General features: G+C 46.6%; 13 non-coding genes across 13 annotated transcripts; all 13 read left to right on the top strand.

The window, feature by feature from the left end:
* The first annotated feature begins 1,118 nt into the window (after positions 1-1,118).
* LOC140575723 (5S ribosomal RNA) lies at positions 1,119-1,237 on the top strand. The gene has a single exon (XR_011980988.1). It is a non-coding gene; the product is annotated as a 5S ribosomal RNA (ribosomal RNA).
* A 1,390-nt stretch (positions 1,238-2,627) lies between these two features.
* Positions 2,628-2,746, top strand: LOC140575915 (5S ribosomal RNA). Its single transcript, XR_011981168.1, has one exon. It is a non-coding gene; the product is annotated as a 5S ribosomal RNA (ribosomal RNA).
* A 1,390-nt stretch (positions 2,747-4,136) lies between these two features.
* On the top strand, positions 4,137-4,255 carry LOC140575738 (5S ribosomal RNA). Its single transcript, XR_011981003.1, has one exon. It is a non-coding gene; the product is annotated as a 5S ribosomal RNA (ribosomal RNA).
* Positions 4,256-5,644: 1,389 nt separating this feature from the next.
* Positions 5,645-5,763, top strand: LOC140575739 (5S ribosomal RNA). The gene has a single exon (XR_011981004.1). It is a non-coding gene; the product is annotated as a 5S ribosomal RNA (ribosomal RNA).
* Positions 5,764-7,152: 1,389 nt separating this feature from the next.
* On the top strand, positions 7,153-7,271 carry LOC140575776 (5S ribosomal RNA). The gene has a single exon (XR_011981039.1). It is a non-coding gene; the product is annotated as a 5S ribosomal RNA (ribosomal RNA).
* A 1,389-nt stretch (positions 7,272-8,660) lies between these two features.
* LOC140575741 (5S ribosomal RNA) lies at positions 8,661-8,779 on the top strand. The gene has a single exon (XR_011981006.1). It is a non-coding gene; the product is annotated as a 5S ribosomal RNA (ribosomal RNA).
* Positions 8,780-10,168: 1,389 nt separating this feature from the next.
* LOC140575777 (5S ribosomal RNA) lies at positions 10,169-10,287 on the top strand. Its single transcript, XR_011981040.1, has one exon. It is a non-coding gene; the product is annotated as a 5S ribosomal RNA (ribosomal RNA).
* A 1,389-nt stretch (positions 10,288-11,676) lies between these two features.
* Positions 11,677-11,795, top strand: LOC140576422 (5S ribosomal RNA). The gene has a single exon (XR_011981636.1). It is a non-coding gene; the product is annotated as a 5S ribosomal RNA (ribosomal RNA).
* A 1,390-nt stretch (positions 11,796-13,185) lies between these two features.
* LOC140576447 (5S ribosomal RNA) lies at positions 13,186-13,304 on the top strand. The gene has a single exon (XR_011981659.1). It is a non-coding gene; the product is annotated as a 5S ribosomal RNA (ribosomal RNA).
* Positions 13,305-14,693: 1,389 nt separating this feature from the next.
* LOC140576423 (5S ribosomal RNA) lies at positions 14,694-14,812 on the top strand. Its single transcript, XR_011981637.1, has one exon. It is a non-coding gene; the product is annotated as a 5S ribosomal RNA (ribosomal RNA).
* A 1,390-nt stretch (positions 14,813-16,202) lies between these two features.
* LOC140576448 (5S ribosomal RNA) lies at positions 16,203-16,321 on the top strand. The gene has a single exon (XR_011981660.1). It is a non-coding gene; the product is annotated as a 5S ribosomal RNA (ribosomal RNA).
* A 1,389-nt stretch (positions 16,322-17,710) lies between these two features.
* Positions 17,711-17,829, top strand: LOC140576167 (5S ribosomal RNA). Its single transcript, XR_011981395.1, has one exon. It is a non-coding gene; the product is annotated as a 5S ribosomal RNA (ribosomal RNA).
* A 1,390-nt stretch (positions 17,830-19,219) lies between these two features.
* LOC140575870 (5S ribosomal RNA) lies at positions 19,220-19,338 on the top strand. Its single transcript, XR_011981126.1, has one exon. It is a non-coding gene; the product is annotated as a 5S ribosomal RNA (ribosomal RNA).
* The last annotated feature ends 662 nt before the right edge of the window (positions 19,339-20,000 follow it).

Raw genomic sequence — 20,000 nt, forward strand, 5'->3', positions numbered from 1 at the left:
CACTGTAAAATATTCAACAAGAACTCTGTGGAGGGAATGCTGTGGATAAAAGTAACCCAAGCCTGCCAGTAGGGGTCAGTGTACGTTTGAGGAAACTGACAACATGGGGGGGAAAGTCTGTTACAGGATGTCAACGCAGAGCAGAACTACAACCAATCACAGTTGCAGCTCATGGGTGGGACAAGCCCAATATTTGCTGTTAAAAACAAACAAACAAACAAAAAAACACCTGCTAATTTAGATCACTTACTTAGGTCACATTAAAGCAACACATCACGAAAGGGAGTGAGCCGTGGGGCAATAACAGCACCGTTTCGTCACAGCCGTGATGTTTATTTCACCGTTACACGCAACCTCAAGTCATGGGCCGCCATTCATGGGTCCCCGTTCTCGTTTCGGGGGGCTGATTTCCAGTTGTATTGAGTTTTTTTTTAAATTCTCCTCCCAGACCTGCCTGCATCTACAACAGTTGTTCTTTTGTCCCCCTAAAGCTTCACAGAGCTCTTTGAACTTGACATGGCGACGCCACTTCCCTAAGTCAAAAGGCTGGCTGGCCCACTCAGCCCGAGCCTGCTTCACCGGCATCCCTGCGACTCGCAACTCACCTCAGAGCGATGCTTCGCCCGGCGTGCTAGCGTGAGCTTTTTTCTTTTTTTTTTTTTGCCCGGCTTCCATATTGGTAGGAAGTAGCCTCTGCATTTATCCCGTATTCCTGTTGTACCTTAGTATGTGGAATTTAGGGGTGTAAATAAAAGGAGCCAAGACAGTTGAGAAAGATTTGTGATTTTGTAATTGTCCCGTTTCACAAGCCCATTCGACTCATGTGGCTTATGTGACTTTTATGTTGACAAGGCCGAGTCTGGCGGCCGGCGTTAGCCTTTGTTGCTGAATGTTCAAGTGTCAGCCAAAAGAGCAAGTTTTGTTGTTTTATTTTTTTTGTGAAAAGAGAAGGAGGACAGGAGAGAGCAATGAAATGTGTGATTGGTTTGAATGAGCTTGGTGGGGTTGCTTTGGAAGTAAGAAAGGAGGGCGAGTAAATGTGTGTCCCCTGTAGTGTGGAAAAGGCAGCCGTCTTTTGCCGCATGCTTATAAATAGGCTGAGTGGAAGCAGTGCTCTCGCTTACGGCCATACCACCCTGAGCACGCCCGATCTAGTCTGATCTCGGAAGCTAAGCAGGGTCGGGCCTGGTTAGTACTTGGATGGGAGACCGCCTGGGAATACCAGGTGCTGTAAGCTTTTGCCATCCTCAAGCACTTACATGCACATTCTTTCACTTGCTTTTCTTACTTTTACTCCATCTTACTTTACGCTTTCACAAATCTACAACGCATTACCCTTTCTTTTACATGTACGTCCTTGTGTTACATTTCATACGGCCTTTGGAGTCTTCAGAGTCGAAACATTTCAGCGTCAGATGCCGTTTAAGCCCACCTGCATGGCCTGCCATGGGATGGAAACCAATCAGTTGCAGTTTGGCTTAATTATAGCCAGTTGCTCTCAAAACAAAACACTGTAAAATATTCAACAAGAACTCTGTGGAGGGAATGCTGTGGATAAAAGTAACCCAAGCCTGCCAGTAGGGGTCAGTGTACGTTTGAGGAAACTGACAACATGGGGGGGAAAGTCTGTTACAGGATGTCAACGCAGAGCAGAACTACAACCAATCACAGTTGCAGCTCATGGGTGGGACAAGCCCAATATTTGCTGTTAAAAACAAACAAACAAACAAAAAAACACCTGCTAATTTAGATCACTTACTTAGGTCACATTAAAGCAACACATCACGAAAGGGAGTGAGCCGTGGGGCAATAACAGCACCGTTTCGTCACAGCCGTGATGTTTATTTCACCGTTACACGCAACCTCAAGTCATGGGCCGCCATTCATGGGTCCCCGTTCTCGTTTCGGGGGGCTGATTTCCAGTTGTATTGAGTTTTTTTTTAAATTCTCCTCCCAGACCTGCCTGCATCTACAACAGTTGTTCTTTTGTCCCCCTAAAGCTTCACAGAGCTCTTTGAACTTGACATGGCGACGCCACTTCCCTAAGTCAAAAGGCTGGCTGGCCCACTCAGCCCGAGCCTGCTTCACCGGCATCCCTGCGACTCGCAACTCACCTCAGAGCGATGCTTCGCCCGGCGTGCTAGCGTGAGCTTTTTTCTTTTTTTTTTTTTGCCCGGCTTCCATATTGGTAGGAAGTAGCCTCTGCATTTATCCCGTATTCCTGTTGTACCTTAGTATGTGGAATTTAGGGGTGTAAATAAAAGGAGCCAAGACAGTTGAGAAAGATTTGTGATTTTGTAATTGTCCCGTTTCACGAGCCCATTCGACTCATGTGGCTTATGTGACTTTTATGTTGACAAGGCCGAGTCTGGCGGCCGGCGTTAGCCTTTGTTGCTGAATGTTCAAGTGTCAGCCAAAAGAGCAAGTTTTGTTGTTTTATTTTTTTTGTGAAAAGAGAAGGAGGACAGGAGAGAGCAATGAAATGTGTGATTGGTTTGAATGAGCTTGGTGGGGTTGCTTTGGAAGTAAGAAAGGAGGGCGAGTAAATGTGTGTCCCCTGTAGTGTGGAAAAGGCAGCCGTCTTTTGCCGCATGCTTATAAATAGGCTGAGTGGAAGCAGTACTCTCCCTGACGGCCATACCACCCTGAGCACGCCCGATCTCGTCTGATCTCGGAAGCTAAGCAGGGTCGGGCCTGGTTAGTACTTGGGTGGGAGACCGCCTGGGAATACCAGGTGCTGTGAGCTTTTGCCATCCTCAAGCACTTACATGCACATTCTTTCACTTGCTTTTCTTACTTTTACTCCATCTTACTTTACGCTTTCACAAATCTACAACGCATTACCCTTTCTTTTACATGTACGTCCTTGTGTTACATTTCATACGGCCTTTGGAGTCTTCAGAGTCGAAACATTTCAGCGTCAGATGCCGTTTAAGCCCACCTGCATGGCCTGCCATGGGATGGAAACCAATCAGTTGCAGTTTGGCTTAATTATAGCCAGTTGCTCTCAAAACAAAACACTGGAAAATATTCAACAAGAACTCTGTGGAGGGAATGCTGTGGATAAAAGTAACCCAAGCCTGCCAGTAGGGGTCAGTGTACGTTTGAGGAAACTGACAACATGGGGGGGAAAGTCTGTTACAGGATGTCAACGCAGAGCAGAACTACAACCAATCACAGTTGCAGCTCATGGGTGGGACAAGCCCAATATTTGCTGTTAAAAACAAACAAACAAACAAAAAAACACCTGCTAATTTAGATCACTTACTTAGGTCACATTAAAGCAACACATCACGAAAGGGAGTGAGCCGTGGGGCAATAACAGCACCGTTTCGTCACAGCCGTGATGTTTATTTCACCGTTACACGCAACCTCAAGTCATGGGCCGCCATTCATGGGTCCCCGTTCTCGTTTCGGGGGGCTGATTTCCAGTTGTATTGAGTTTTTTTTTAAATTCTCCTCCCAGACCTGCCTGCATCTACAACAGTTGTTCTTTTGTCCCCCTAAAGCTTCACAGAGCTCTTTGAACTTGACATGGCGACGCCACTTCCCTAAGTCAAAAGGCTGGCTGGCCCACTCAGCCCGAGCCTGCTTCACCGGCATCCCTGCGACTCGCAACTCACCTCAGAGCGATGCTTCGCCCGGCGTGCTAGCGTGAGCTTTTTTCTTTTTTTTTTTTTGCCCGGCTTCCATATTGGTAGGAAGTAGCCTCTGCATTTATCCCGTATTCCTGTTGTACCTTAGTATGTGGAATTTAGGGGTGTAAATAAAAGGAGCCAAGACAGTTGAGAAAGATTTGTGATTTTGTAATTGTCCCGTTTCACAAGCCCATTCGACTCATGTGGCTTATGTGACTTTTATGTTGACAAGGCCGAGTCTGGCGGCCGGCGTTAGCCTTTGTTGCTGAATGTTCAAGTGTCAGCCAAAAGAGCAAGTTTTGTTGTTTTATTTTTTTTGTGAAAAGAGAAGGAGGACAGGAGAGAGCAATGAAATGTGTGATTGGTTTGAATGAGCTTGGTGGGGTTGCTTTGGAAGTAAGAAAGGAGGGCGAGTAAATGTGTGTCCCCTGTAGTGTGGAAAAGGCAGCCGTCTTTTGCCGCATGCTTATAAATAGGCTGAGTGGAAGCAGTGCTCTCGCTTACGGCCATACCACCCTGAGCACGCCCGATCTCGTCTGATCTCGGCTGCTAAGCAGGGTCGGGCCTGGTTAGTACTTGGATGGGAGACCGCCTGGGAATACCAGGTGCTGTAAGCTTTTGCCATCCTCAAGCACTTACATGCACATTCTTTCACTTGCTTTTCTTACTTTTACTCCATCTTACTTTACGCTTTCACAAATCTACAACGCATTACCCTTTCTTTTACATGTACGTCCTTGTGTTACATTTCATACGGCCTTTGGAGTCTTCAGAGTCGAAACATTTCAGCGTCAGATGCCGTTTAAGCCCACCTGCATGGCCTGCCATGGGATGGAAACCAATCAGTTGCAGTTTGGCTTAATTATAGCCAGTTGCTCTCAAAACAAAACACTGTAAAATATTCAACAAGAACTCTGTGGAGGGAATGCTGTGGATAAAAGTAACCCAAGCCTGCCAGTAGGGGTCAGTGTACGTTTGAGGAAACTGACAACATGGGGGGGAAAGTCTGTTACAGGATGTCAACGCAGAGCAGAACTACAACCAATCACAGTTGCAGCTCATGGGTGGGACAAGCCCAATATTTGCTGTTAAAAACAAACAAACAAACAAAAAAACACCTGCTAATTTAGATCACTTACTTAGGTCACATTAAAGCAACACATCACGAAAGGGAGTGAGCCGTGGGGCAATAACAGCACCGTTTCGTCACAGCCGTGATGTTTATTTCACCGTTACACGCAACCTCAAGTCATGGGCCGCCATTCATGGGTCCCCGTTCTCGTTTCGGGGGGCTGATTTCCAGTTGTATTGAGTTTTTTTAAAATTCTCCTCCCAGACCTGCCTGCATCTACAACAGTTGTTCTTTTGTCCCCCTAAAGCTTCACAGAGCTCTTTGAACTTGACATGGCGACGCCACTTCCCTAAGTCAAAAGGCTGGCTGGCCCACTCAGCCCGAGCCTGCTTCACCGGCATCCCTGCGACTCGCAACTCACCTCAGAGCGATGCTTCGCCCGGCGTGCTAGCGTGAGCTTTTTTCTTTTTTTTTTTTTGCCCGGCTTCCATATTGGTAGGAAGTAGCCTCTGCATTTATCCCGTATTCCTGTTGTACCTTAGTATGTGGAATTTAGGGGTGTAAATAAAAGGAGCCAAGACAGTTGAGAAAGATTTGTGATTTTGTAATTGTCCCGTTTCACGAGCCCATTCGACTCATGTGGCTTATGTGACTTTTATGTTGACAAGGCCGAGTCTGGCGGCCGGCGTTAGCCTTTGTTGCTGAATGTTCAAGTGTCAGCCAAAAGAGCAAGTTTTGTTGTTTTATTTTTTTTGTGAAAAGAGAAGGAGGACAGGAGAGAGCAATGAAATGTGTGATTGGTTTGAATGAGCTTGGTGGGGTTGCTTTGGAAGTAAGAAAGGAGGGCGAGTAAATGTGTGTCCCCTGTAGTGTGGAAAAGGCAGCCGTCTTTTGCCGCATGCTTATAAATAGGCTGAGTGGAAGCAGTGCTCTCGCTTACGGCCATACCACCCTGAGCACGCCCGATCTCGTCTGATCTCGGCTGCTAAGCAGGGTCGGGCCTGGTTAGTACTTGGATGGGAGACCGCCTGGGAATACCAGGTGCTGTAAGCTTTTGCCATCCTCAAGCACTTACATGCACATTCTTTCACTTGCTTTTCTTACTTTTACTCCATCTTACTTTACGCTTTCACAAATCTACAACGCATTACCCTTTCTTTTACATGTACGTCCTTGTGTTACATTTCATACGGCCTTTGGAGTCTTCAGAGTCGAAACATTTCAGCGTCAGATGCCGTTTAAGCCCACCTGCATGGCCTGCCATGGGATGGAAACCAATCAGTTGCAGTTTGGCTTAATTATAGCCAGTTGCTCTCAAAACAAAACACTGTAAAATATTCAACAAGAACTCTGTGGAGGGAATGCTGTGGATAAAAGTAACCCAAGCCTGCCAGTAGGGGTCAGTGTACGTTTGAGGAAACTGACAACATGGGGGGGAAAGTCTGTTACAGGATGTCAACGCAGAGCAGAACTACAACCAATCACAGTTGCAGCTCATGGGTGGGACAAGCCCAATATTTGCTGTTAAAAACAAACAAACAAACAAAAAAACACCTGCTAATTTAGATCACTTACTTAGGTCACATTAAAGCAACACATCACGAAAGGGAGTGAGCCGTGGGGCAATAACAGCACCGTTTCGTCACAGCCGTGATGTTTATTTCACCGTTACACGCAACCTCAAGTCATGGGCCGCCATTCATGGGTCCCCGTTCTCGTTTCGGGGGGCTGATTTCCAGTTGTATTGAGTTTTTTTAAAATTCTCCTCCCAGACCTGCCTGCATCTACAACAGTTGTTCTTTTGTCCCCCTAAAGCTTCACAGAGCTCTTTGAACTTGACATGGCGACGCCACTTCCCTAAGTCAAAAGGCTGGCTGGCCCACTCAGCCCGAGCCTGCTTCACCGGCATCCCTGCGACTCGCAACTCACCTCAGAGCGATGCTTCGCCCGGCGTGCTAGCGTGAGCTTTTTTCTTTTTTTTTTTTTGCCCGGCTTCCATATTGGTAGGAAGTAGCCTCTGCATTTATCCCGTATTCCTGTTGTACCTTAGTATGTGGAATTTAGGGGTGTAAATAAAAGGAGCCAAGACAGTTGAGAAAGATTTGTGATTTTGTAATTGTCCCGTTTCACGAGCCCATTCGACTCATGTGGCTTATGTGACTTTTATGTTGACAAGGCCGAGTCTGGCGGCCGGCGTTAGCCTTTGTTGCTGAATGTTCAAGTGTCAGCCAAAAGAGCAAGTTTTGTTGTTTTATTTTTTTTGTGAAAAGAGAAGGAGGACAGGAGAGAGCAATGAAATGTGTGATTGGTTTGAATGAGCTTGGTGGGGTTGCTTTGGAAGTAAGAAAGGAGGGCGAGTAAATGTGTGTCCCCTGTAGTGTGGAAAAGGCAGCCGTCTTTTGCCGCATGCTTATAAATAGGCTGAGTGGAAGCAGTGCTCTCGCTTACGGCCATACCACCCTGAGCACGCCCGATCTTGTCTGATCTCGGAAGCTAAGCAGGGTCGGGCCTGGTTAGTACTTGGATGGGAGACCGCCTGGGAATACCAGGTGCTGTGAGCTTTTGCCATCCTCAAGCACTTACATGCACATTCTTTCACTTGCTTTTCTTACTTTTACTCCATCTTACTTTACGCTTTCACAAATCTACAACGCATTACCCTTTCTTTTACATGTACGTCCTTGTGTTACATTTCATACGGCCTTTGGAGTCTTCAGAGTCGAAACATTTCAGCGTCAGATGCCGTTTAAGCCCACCTGCATGGCCTGCCATGGGATGGAAACCAATCAGTTGCAGTTTGGCTTAATTATAGCCAGTTGCTCTCAAAACAAAACACTGGAAAATATTCAACAAGAACTCTGTGGAGGGAATGCTGTGGATGAAAGTAACCCAAGCCTGCCAGTAGGGGTCAGTGTACGTTTGAGGAAACTGACAACATGGGGGGGAAAGTCTGTTACAGGATGTCAACGCAGAGCAGAACTACAACCAATCACAGTTGCAGCTCATGGGTGGGACAAGCCCAATATTTGCTGTTAAAAACAAACAAACAAACAAAAAAACACCTGCTAATTTAGATCACTTACTTAGGTCACATTAAAGCAACACATCACGAAAGGGAGTGAGCCGTGGGGCAATAACAGCACCGTTTCGTCACAGCCGTGATGTTTATTTCACCGTTACACGCAACCTCAAGTCATGGGCCGCCATTCATGGGTCCCCGTTCTCGTTTCGGGGGGCTGATTTCCAGTTGTATTGAGTTTTTTTAAAATTCTCCTCCCAGACCTGCCTGCATCTACAACAGTTGTTCTTTTGTCCCCCTAAAGCTTCACAGAGCTCTTTGAACTTGACATGGCGACGCCACTTCCCTAAGTCAAAAGGCTGGCTGGCCCACTCAGCCCGAGCCTGCTTCACCGGCATCCCTGCGACTCGCAACTCACCTCAGAGCGATGCTTCGCCCGGCGTGCTAGCGTGAGCTTTTTTCTTTTTTTTTTTTTGCCCGGCTTCCATATTGGTAGGAAGTAGCCTCTGCATTTATCCCGTATTCCTGTTGTACCTTAGTATGTGGAATTTAGGGGTGTAAATAAAAGGAGCCAAGACAGTTGAGAAAGATTTGTGATTTTGTAATTGTCCCGTTTCACGAGCCCATTCGACTCATGTGGCTTATGTGACTTTTATGTTGACAAGGCCGAGTCTGGCGGCCGGCGTTAGCCTTTGTTGCTGAATGTTCAAGTGTCAGCCAAAAGAGCAAGTTTTGTTGTTTTATTTTTTTTGTGAAAAGAGAAGGAGGACAGGAGAGAGCAATGAAATGTGTGATTGGTTTGAATGAGCTTGGTGGGGTTGCTTTGGAAGTAAGAAAGGAGGGCGAGTAAATGTGTGTCCCCTGTAGTGTGGAAAAGGCAGCCGTCTTTTGCCGCATGCTTATAAATAGGCTGAGTGGAAGCAGTGCTCTCGCTTACGGCCATACCACCCTGAGCACGCCCGATCTCGTCTGATCTCGGCTGCTAAGCAGGGTCGGGCCTGGTTAGTACTTGGATGGGAGACCGCCTGGGAATACCAGGTGCTGTAAGCTTTTGCCATCCTCAAGCACTTACATGCACATTCTTTCACTTGCTTTTCTTACTTTTACTCCATCTTACTTTACGCTTTCACAAATCTACAACGCATTACCCTTTCTTTTACATGTACGTCCTTGTGTTACATTTCATACGGCCTTTGGAGTCTTCAGAGTCGAAACATTTCAGCGTCAGATGCCGTTTAAGCCCACCTGCATGGCCTGCCATGGGATGGAAACCAATCAGTTGCAGTTTGGCTTAATTATAGCCAGTTGCTCTCAAAACAAAACACTGTAAAATATTCAACAAGAACTCTGTGGAGGGAATGCTGTGGATAAAAGTAACCCAAGCCTGCCAGTAGGGGTCAGTGTACGTTTGAGGAAACTGACAACATGGGGGGGAAAGTCTGTTACAGGATGTCAACGCAGAGCAGAACTACAACCAATCACAGTTGCAGCTCATGGGTGGGACAAGCCCAATATTTGCTGTTAAAAACAAACAAACAAACAAAAAAACACCTGCTAATTTAGATCACTTACTTAGGTCACATTAAAGCAACACATCACGAAAGGGAGTGAGCCGTGGGGCAATAACAGCACCGTTTCGTCACAGCCGTGATGTTTATTTCACCGTTACACGCAACCTCAAGTCATGGGCCGCCATTCATGGGTCCCCGTTCTCGTTTCGGGGGGCTGATTTCCAGTTGTATTGAGTTTTTTTAAAATTCTCCTCCCAGACCTGCCTGCATCTACAACAGTTGTTCTTTTGTCCCCCTAAAGCTTCACAGAGCTCTTTGAACTTGACATGGCGACGCCACTTCCCTAAGTCAAAAGGCTGGCTGGCCCACTCAGCCCGAGCCTGCTTCACCGGCATCCCTGCGACTCGCAACTCACCTCAGAGCGATGCTTCGCCCGGCGTGCTAGCGTGAGCTTTTTTCTTTTTTTTTTTTTGCCCGGCTTCCATATTGGTAGGAAGTAGCCTCTGCATTTATCCCGTATTCCTGTTGTACCTTAGTATGTGGAATTTAGGGGTGTAAATAAAAGGAGCCAAGACAGTTGAGAAAGATTTGTGATTTTGTAATTGTCCCGTTTCACGAGCCCATTCGACTCATGTGGCTTATGTGACTTTTATGTTGACAAGGCCGAGTCTGGCGGCCGGCGTTAGCCTTTGTTGCTGAATGTTCAAGTGTCAGCCAAAAGAGCAAGTTTTGTTGTTTTATTTTTTTTGTGAAAAGAGAAGGAGGACAGGAGAGAGCAATGAAATGTGTGATTGGTTTGAATGAGCTTGGTGGGGTTGCTTTGGAAGTAAGAAAGGAGGGCGAGTAAATGTGTGTCCCCTGTAGTGTGGAAAAGGCAGCCGTCTTTTGCCGCATGCTTATAAATAGGCTGAGTGGAAGCAGTGCTCTCGCTTACGGCCATACCACCCTGAGCACGCCCGATCTTGTCTGATCTCGGAAGCTAAGCAGGGTCGGGCCTGGTTAGTACTTGGATGGGAGACCGCCTGGGAATACCAGGTGCTGTGAGCTTTTGCCATCCTCAAGCACTTACATGCACATTCTTTCACTTGCTTTTCTTACTTTTACTCCATCTTACTTTACGCTTTCACAAATCTACAACGCATTACCCTTTCTTTTACATGTACGTCCTTGTGTTACATTTCATACGGCCTTTGGAGTCTTCAGAGTCGAAACATTTCAGCGTCAGATGCCGTTTAAGCCCACCTGCATGGCCTGCCATGGGATGGAAACCAATCAGTTGCAGTTTGGCTTAATTATAGCCAGTTGCTCTCAAAACAAAACACTGGAAAATATTCAACAAGAACTCTGTGGAGGGAATGCTGTGGATGAAAGTAACCCAAGCCTGCCAGTAGGGGTCAGTGTACGTTTGAGGAAACTGACAACATGGGGGGGAAAGTCTGTTACAGGATGTCAACGCAGAGCAGAACTACAACCAATCACAGTTGCAGCTCATGGGTGGGACAAGCCCAATATTTGCTGTTAAAAACAAACAAACAAACAAAAAAACACCTGCTAATTTAGATCACTTACTTAGGTCACATTAAAGCAACACATCACGAAAGGGAGTGAGCCGTGGGGCAATAACAGCACCGTTTCGTCACAGCCGTGATGTTTATTTCACCGTTACACGCAACCTCAAGTCATGGGCCGCCATTCATGGGTCCCCGTTCTCGTTTCGGGGGGCTGATTTCCAGTTGTATTGAGTTTTTTTAAAATTCTCCTCCCAGACCTGCCTGCATCTACAACAGTTGTTCTTTTGTCCCCCTAAAGCTTCACAGAGCTCTTTGAACTTGACATGGCGACGCCACTTCCCTAAGTCAAAAGGCTGGCTGGCCCACTCAGCCCGAGCCTGCTTCACCGGCATCCCTGCGACTCGCAACTCACCTCAGAGCGATGCTTCGCCCGGCGTGCTAGCGTGAGCTTTTTTCTTTTTTTTTTTTTGCCCGGCTTCCATATTGGTAGGAAGTAGCCTCTGCATTTATCCCGTATTCCTGTTGTACCTTAGTATGTGGAATTTAGGGGTGTAAATAAAAGGAGCCAAGACAGTTGAGAAAGATTTGTGATTTTGTAATTGTCCCGTTTCACGAGCCCATTCGACTCATGTGGCTTATGTGACTTTTATGTTGACAAGGCCGAGTCTGGCGGCCGGCGTTAGCCTTTGTTGCTGAATGTTCAAGTGTCAGCCAAAAGAGCAAGTTTTGTTGTTTTATTTTTTTTGTGAAAAGAGAAGGAGGACAGGAGAGAGCAATGAAATGTGTGATTGGTTTGAATGAGCTTGGTGGGGTTGCTTTGGAAGTAAGAAAGGAGGGCGAGTAAATGTGTGTCCCCTGTAGTGTGGAAAAGGCAGCCGTCTTTTGCCGCATGCTTATAAATAGGCTGAGTGGAAGCAGTGCTCTCGCTTACGGCCATACCACCCTGAGCACGCCCGATCTCGTCTGATCTCGGAAGCTAAGCAGGGTAGGGCCTGGTTAGTACTTGGATGGGAGACCGCCTGGGAATACCAGGTGCTGTGAGCTTTTGCCATCCTCAAGCACTTACATGCACATTCTTTCACTTGCTTTTCTTACTTTTACTCCATCTTACTTTACGCTTTCACAAATCTACAACGCATTACCCTTTCTTTTACATGTACGTCCTTGTGTTACATTTCATACGGCCTTTGGAGTCTTCAGAGTCGAAACATTTCAGCGTCAGATGCCGTTTAAGCCCACCTGCATGGCCTGCCATGGGATGGAAACCAATCAGTTGCAGTTTGGCTTAATTATAGCCAGTTGCTCTCAAAACAAAACACTGTAAAATATTCAACAAGAACTCTGTGGAGGGAATGCTGTGGATAAAAGTAACCCAAGCCTGCCAGTAGGGGTCAGTGTACGTTTGAGGAAACTGACAACATGGGGGGGAAAGTCTGTTACAGGATGTCAACGCAGAGCAGAACTACAACCAATCACAGTTGCAGCTCATGGGTGGGACAAGCCCAATATTTGCTGTTAAAAACAAACAAACAAACAAAAAAACACCTGCTAATTTAGATCACTTACTTAGGTCACATTAAAGCAACACATCACGAAAGGGAGTGAGCCGTGGGGCAATAACAGCACCGTTTCGTCACAGCCGTGATGTTTATTTCACCGTTACACGCAACCTCAAGTCATGGGCCGCCATTCATGGGTCCCCGTTCTCGTTTCGGGGGGCTGATTTCCAGTTGTATTGAGTTTTTTTAAAATTCTCCTCCCAGACCTGCCTGCATCTACAACAGTTGTTCTTTTGTCCCCCTAAAGCTTCACAGAGCTCTTTGAACTTGACATGGCGACGCCACTTCCCTAAGTCAAAAGGCTGGCTGGCCCACTCAGCCCGAGCCTGCTTCACCGGCATCCCTGCGACTCGCAACTCACCTCAGAGCGATGCTTCGCCCGGCGTGCTAGCGTGAGCTTTTTTCTTTTTTTTTTTTTGCCCGGCTTCCATATTGGTAGGAAGTAGCCTCTGCATTTATCCCGTATTCCTGTTGTACCTTAGTATGTGGAATTTAGGGGTGTAAATAAAAGGAGCCAAGACAGTTGAGAAAGATTTGTGATTTTGTAATTGTCCCGTTTCACGAGCCCATTCGACTCATGTGGCTTATGTGACTTTTATGTTGACAAGGCCGAGTCTGGCGGCCGGCGTTAGCCTTTGTTGCTGAATGTTCAAGTGTCAGCCAAAAGAGCAAGTTTTGTTGTTTTATTTTTTTTTGTGAAAAGAGAAGGAGGACAGGAGAGAGCAATGAAATGTGTGATTGGTTTGAATGAGCTTGGTGGGGTTGCTTTGGAAGTAAGAAAGGAGGGCGAGTAAATGTGTGTCCCCTGTAGTGTGGAAAAGGCAGCCGTCTTTTGCCGCATGCTTATAAATAGGCTGAGTGGAAGCAGTGCTCTCGCTTACGGCCATACCACCCTGAGCACGCCCGATCTCGTCTGATCTCGGAAGCTAAGCAGGGTCGGGCCTGGTTAGTACTTGGATGGGAGACCGCCTGGGAATACCAGGTGCTGTGAGCTTTTGCCATCCTCAAGCACTTACATGCACATTCTTTCACTTGCTTTTCTTACTTTTACTCCATCTTACTTTACGCTTTCACAAATCTACAACGCATTACCCTTTCTTTTACATGTACGTCCTTGTGTTACATTTCATACGGCCTTTGGAGTCTTCAGAGTCGAAACATTTCAGCGTCAGATGCCGTTTAAGCCCACCTGCATGGCCTGCCATGGGATGGAAACCAATCAGTTGCAGTTTGGCTTAATTATAGCCAGTTGCTCTCAAAACAAAACACTGTAAAATATTCAACAAGAACTCTGTGGAGGGAATGCTGTGGATAAAAGTAACCCAAGCCTGCCAGTAGGGGTCAGTGTACGTTTGAGGAAACTGACAACATGGGGGGGAAAGTCTGTTACAGGATGTCAACGCAGAGCAGAACTACAACCAATCACAGTTGCAGCTCATGGGTGGGACAAGCCCAATATTTGCTGTTAAAAACAAACAAACAAACAAAAAAACACCTGCTAATTTAGATCACTTACTTAGGTCACATTAAAGCAACACATCACGAAAGGGAGTGAGCCGTGGGGCAATAACAGCACCGTTTCGTCACAGCCGTGATGTTTATTTCACCGTTACACGCAACCTCAAGTCATGGGCCGCCATTCATGGGTCCCCGTTCTCGTTTCGGGGGGCTGATTTCCAGTTGTATTGAGTTTTTTTAAAATTCTCCTCCCAGACCTGCCTGCATCTACAACAGTTGTTCTTTTGTCCCCCTAAAGCTTCACAGAGCTCTTTGAACTTGACATGGCGACGCCACTTCCCTAAGTCAAAAGGCTGGCTGGCCCACTCAGCCCGAGCCTGCTTCACCGGCATCCCTGCGACTCGCAACTCACCTCAGAGCGATGCTTCGCCCGGCGTGCTAGCGTGAGCTTTTTTCTTTTTTTTTTTTTGCCCGGCTTCCATATTGGTAGGAAGTAGCCTCTGCATTTATCCCGTATTCCTGTTGTACCTTAGTATGTGGAATTTAGGGGTGTAAATAAAAGGAGCCAAGACAGTTGAGAAAGATTTGTGATTTTGTAATTGTCCCGTTTCACGAGCCCATTCGACTCATGTGGCTTATGTGACTTTTATGTTGACAAGGCCGAGTCTGGCGGCCGGCGTTAGCCTTTGTTGCTGAATGTTCAAGTGTCAGCCAAAAGAGCAAGTTTTGTTGTTTTATTTTTTTTGTGAAAAGAGAAGGAGGACAGGAGAGAGCAATGAAATGTGTGATTGGTTTGAATGAGCTTGGTGGGGTTGCTTTGGAAGTAAGAAAGGAGGGCGAGTAAATGTGTGTCCCCTGTAGTGTGGAAAAGGCAGCCGTCTTTTGCCGCATGCTTATAAATAGGCTGAGTGGAAGCAGTGCTCTCGCTTACGGCCATACCACCCTGAGCACGCCCGATCTCGTCTGATCTCGGAAGCTAAGCAGGGTAGGGCCTGGTTAGTACTTGGATGGGAGACCGCCTGGGAATACCAGGTGCTGTGAGCTTTTGCCATCCTCAAGCACTTACATGCACATTCTTTCACTTGCTTTTCTTACTTTTACTCCATCTTACTTTACGCTTTCACAAATCTACAACGCATTACCCTTTCTTTTACATGTACGTCCTTGTGTTACATTTCATACGGCCTTTGGAGTCTTCAGAGTCGAAACATTTCAGCGTCAGATGCCGTTTAAGCCCACCTGCATGGCCTGCCATGGGATGGAAACCAATCAGTTGCAGTTTGGCTTAATTATAGCCAGTTGCTCTCAAAACAAAACACTGGAAAATATTCAACAAGAACTCTGTGGAGGGAATGCTGTGGATAAAAGTAACCCAAGCCTGCCAGTAGGGGTCAGTGTACGTTTGAGGAAACTGACAACATGGGGGGGAAAGTCTGTTACAGGATGTCAACGCAGAGCAGAACTACAACCAATCACAGTTGCAGCTCATGGGTGGGACAAGCCCAATATTTGCTGTTAAAAACAAACAAACAAACAAAAAAACACCTGCTAATTTAGATCACTTACTTAGGTCACATTAAAGCAACACATCACGAAAGGGAGTGAGCCGTGGGGCAATAACAGCACCGTTTCGTCACAGCCGTGATGTTTATTTCACCGTTACACGCAACCTCAAGTCATGGGCCGCCATTCATGGGTCCCCGTTCTCGTTTCGGGGGGCTGATTTCCAGTTGTATTGAGTTTTTTTAAAATTCTCCTCCCAGACCTGCCTGCATCTACAACAGTTGTTCTTTTGTCCCCCTAAAGCTTCACAGAGCTCTTTGAACTTGACATGGCGACGCCACTTCCCTAAGTCAAAAGGCTGGCTGGCCCACTCAGCCCGAGCCTGCTTCACCGGCATCCCTGCGACTCGCAACTCACCTCAGAGCGATGCTTCGCCCGGCGTGCTAGCGTGAGCTTTTTTCTTTTTTTTTTTTTGCCCGGCTTCCATATTGGTAGGAAGTAGCCTCTGCATTTATCCCGTATTCCTGTTGTACCTTAGTATGTGGAATTTAGGGGTGTAAATAAAAGGAGCCAAGACAGTTGAGAAAGATTTGTGATTTTGTAATTGTCCCGTTTCACGAGCCCATTCGACTCATGTGGCTTATGTGACTTTTATGTTGACAAGGCCGAGTCTGGCGGCCGGCGTTAGCCTTTGTTGCTGAATGTTCAAGTGTCAGCCAAAAGAGCAAGTTTTGTTGTTTTATTTTTTTTTGTGAAAAGAGAAGGAGGACAGGAGAGAGCAATGAAATGTGTGATTGGTTTGAATGAGCTTGGTGGGGTTGCTTTGGAAGTAAGAAAGGAGGGCGAGTAAATGTGTGTCCCCTGTAGTGTGGAAAAGGCAGCCGTCTTTTGCCGCATGCTTATAAATAGGCTGAGTGGAAGCAGTGCTCTCGCTTACGGCCATACCACCCTGAGCACGCCCGATCTCGTCTGATCTCGGAAGCTAAGCAGGGTCGGGCCTGGTTAGTACTTGGATGGGAGACCGCCTGGGAATACCAGGTGCTGTGAGCTTTTGCCATCCTCAAGCACTTACATGCACATTCTTTCACTTGCTTTTCTTACTTTTACTCCATCTTACTTTACGCTTTCACAAATCTACAACGCATTACCCTTTCTTTTACATGTACGTCCTTGTGTTACATTTCATACGGCCTTTGGAGTCTTCAGAGTCGAAACATTTCAGCGTCAGATGCCGTTTAAGCCCACCTGCATGGCCTGCCATGGGATGGAAACCAATCAGTTGCAGTTTGGCTTAATTATAGCCAGTTGCTCTCAAAACAAAACACTGGAAAATATTCAACAAGAACTCTGTGGAGGGAATGCTGTGGATAAAAGTAACCCAAGCCTGCCAGTAGGGGTCAGTGTACGTTTGAGGAAACTGACAACATGGGGGGGAAAGTCTGTTACAGGATGTCAACGCAGAGCAGAACTACAACCAATCACAGTTGCAGCTCATGGGTGGGACAAGCCCAATATTTGCTGTTAAAAACAAACAAACAAACAAAAAAACACCTGCTAATTTAGATCACTTACTTAGGTCACATTAAAGCAACACATCACGAAAGGGAGTGAGCCGTGGGGCAATAACAGCACCGTTTCGTCACAGCCGTGATGTTTATTTCACCGTTACACGCAACCTCAAGTCATGGGCCGCCATTCATGGGTCCCCGTTCTCGTTTCGGGGGGCTGATTTCCAGTTGTATTGAGTTTTTTTAAAATTCTCCTCCCAGACCTGCCTGCATCTACAACAGTTGTTCTTTTGTCCCCCTAAAGCTTCACAGAGCTCTTTGAACTTGACATGGCGACGCCACTTCCCTAAGTCAAAAGGCTGGCTGGCCCACTCAGCCCGAGCCTGCTTCACCGGCATCCCTGCGACTCGCAACTCACCTCAGAGCGATGCTTCGCCCGGCGTGCTAGCGTGAGCTTTTTTCTTTTTTTTTTTTTGCCCGGCTTCCATATTGGTAGGAAGTAGCCTCTGCATTTATCCCGTATTCCTGTTGTACCTTAGTATGTGGAATTTAGGGGTGTAAATAAAAGGAGCCAAGACAGTTGAGAAAGATTTGTGATTTTGTAATTGTCCCGTTTCACGAGCCCATTCGACTCATGTGGCTTATGTGACTTTTATGTTGACAAGGCCGAGTCTGGCGGCCGGCGTTAGCCTTTGTTGCTGAATGTTCAAGTGTCAGCCAAAAGAGCAAGTTTTGTTGTTTTATTTTTTTTGTGAAAAGAGAAGGAGGACAGGAGAGAGCAATGAAATGTGTGATTGGTTTGAATGAGCTTGGTGGGGTTGCTTTGGAAGTAAGAAAGGAGGGCGAGTAAATGTGTGTCCCCTGTAGTGTGGAAAAGGCAGCCGTCTTTTGCCGCATGCTTATAAATAGGCTGAGTGGAAGCAGTGCTCTCGCTTACGGCCATACCACCCTGAGCACGCCCGATCTCGTCTGATCTCGGAAGCTAAGCAGGGTCGGGCCTGGTTAGTACTTGGATGGGAGACCGCCTGGGAATACCAGGTGCTGTAAGCTTTTGCCATCCTCAAGCACTTACATGCACATTCTTTCACTTGCTTTTCTTACTTTTACTCCATCTTACTTTACGCTTTCACAAATCTACAACGCATTACCCTTTCTTTTACATGTACGTCCTTGTGTTACATTTCATACGGCCTTTGGAGTCTTCAGAGTCGAAACATTTCAGCGTCAGATGCCGTTTAAGCCCACCTGCATGGCCTGCCATGGGATGGAAACCAATCAGTTGCAGTTTGGCTTAATTATAGCCAGTTGCTCTCAAAACAAAACACTGGAAAATATTCAACAAGAACTCTGTGGAGGGAATGCTGTGGATAAAAGTAACCCAAGCCTGCCAGTAGGGGTCAGTGTACGTTTGAGGAAACTGACAACATGGGGGGGAAAGTCTGTTACAGGATGTCAACGCAGAGCAGAACTACAACCAATCACAGTTGCAGCTCATGGGTGGGACAAGCCCAATATTTGCTGTTAAAAACAAACAAACAAACAAAAAAACACCTGCTAATTTAGATCACTTACTTAGGTCACATTAAAGCAACACATCACGAAAGGGAGTGAGCCGTGGGGCAATAACAGCACCGTTTCGTCACAGCCGTGATGTTTATTTCACCGTTACACGCAACCTCAAGTCATGGGCCGCCATTCATGGGTCCCCGTTCTCGTTTCGGGGGGCTGATTTCCAGTTGTATTGAGTTTTTTTAAAATTCTCCTCCCAGACCTGCCTGCATCTACAACAGTTGTTCTTTTGTCCCCCTAAAGCTTCACAGAGCTCTTTGAACTTGACATGGCGACGCCACTTCCCTAAGTCAAAAGGCTGGCTGGCCCACTCAGCCCGAGCCTGCTTCACCGGCATCCCTGCGACTCGCAACTCACCTCAGAGCGATGCTTCGCCCGGCGTGCTAGCGTGAGCTTTTTTCTTTTTTTTTTTTTTGCCCGGCTTCCATATTGGTAGGAAGTAGCCTCTGCATTTATCCCGTATTCCTGTTGTACCTTAGTATGTGGAATTTAGGGGTGTAAATAAAAGGAGCCAAGACAGTTGAGAAAGATTTGTGATTTTGTAATTGTCCCGTTTCACGAGCCCATTCGACTCATGTGGCTTATGTGACTTTTATGTTGACAAGGCCGAGTCTGGCGGCCGGCGTTAGCCTTTGTTGCTGAATGTTCAAGTGTCAGCCAAAAGAGCAAGTTTTGTTGTTTTATTTTTTTTGTGAAAAGAGAAGGAGGACAGGAGAGAGCAATGAAATGTGTGATTGGTTTGAATGAGCTTGGTGGGGTTGCTTTGGAAGTAAGAAAGGAGGGCGAGTAAATGTGTGTCCCCTGTAGTGTGGAAAAGGCAGCCGTCTTTTGCCGCATGCTTATAAATAGGCTGAGTGGAAGCAGTGCTCTCGCTTACGGCCATACCACCCTGAGCACGCCTGATCTCGTCTGATCTCGGCTGCTAAGCAGGGTCGGGCCTGGTTAGTACTTGGATGGGAGACCGCCTGGGAATACCAGGTGCTGTAAGCTTTTGCCATCCTCAAGCACTTACATGCACATTCTTTCACTTGCTTTTCTTACTTTTACTCCATCTTACTTTACGCTTTCACAAATCTACAACGCATTACCCTTTCTTTTACATGTACGTCCTTGTGTTACATTTCATACGGCCTTTGGAGTCTTCAGAGTCGAAACATTTCAGCGTCAGATGCCGTTTAAGCCCACCTGCATGGCCTGCCATGGGATGGAAACCAATCAGTTGCAGTTTGGCTTAATTATAGCCAGTTGCTCTCAAAACAAAACACTGTAAAATATTCAACAAGAACTCTGTGGAGGGAATGCTGTGGATAAAAGTAACCCAAGCCTGCCAGTAGGGGTCAGTGTACGTTTGAGGAAACTGACAACATGGGGGGGAAAGTCTGTTACAGGATGTCAACGCAGAGCAGAACTACAACCAATCACAGTTGCAGCTCATGGGTGGGACAAGCCCAATATTTGCTGTTAAAAACAAACAAACAAACAAAAAAACACCTGCTAATTTAGATCACTTACTTAGGTCACATTAAAGCAACACATCACGAAAGGGAGTGAGCCGTGGGGCAATAACAGCACCGTTTCGTCACAGCCGTGATGTTTATTTCACCGTTACACGCAACCTCAAGTCATGGGCCGCCATTCATGGGTCCCCGTTC

The sequence above is a fragment of the Salminus brasiliensis genome, chromosome 13, assembly GCF_030463535.1.
Source record: "Salminus brasiliensis chromosome 13, fSalBra1.hap2, whole genome shotgun sequence".
NCBI lineage: Eukaryota > Metazoa > Chordata > Actinopteri > Characiformes > Bryconidae > Salminus > Salminus brasiliensis.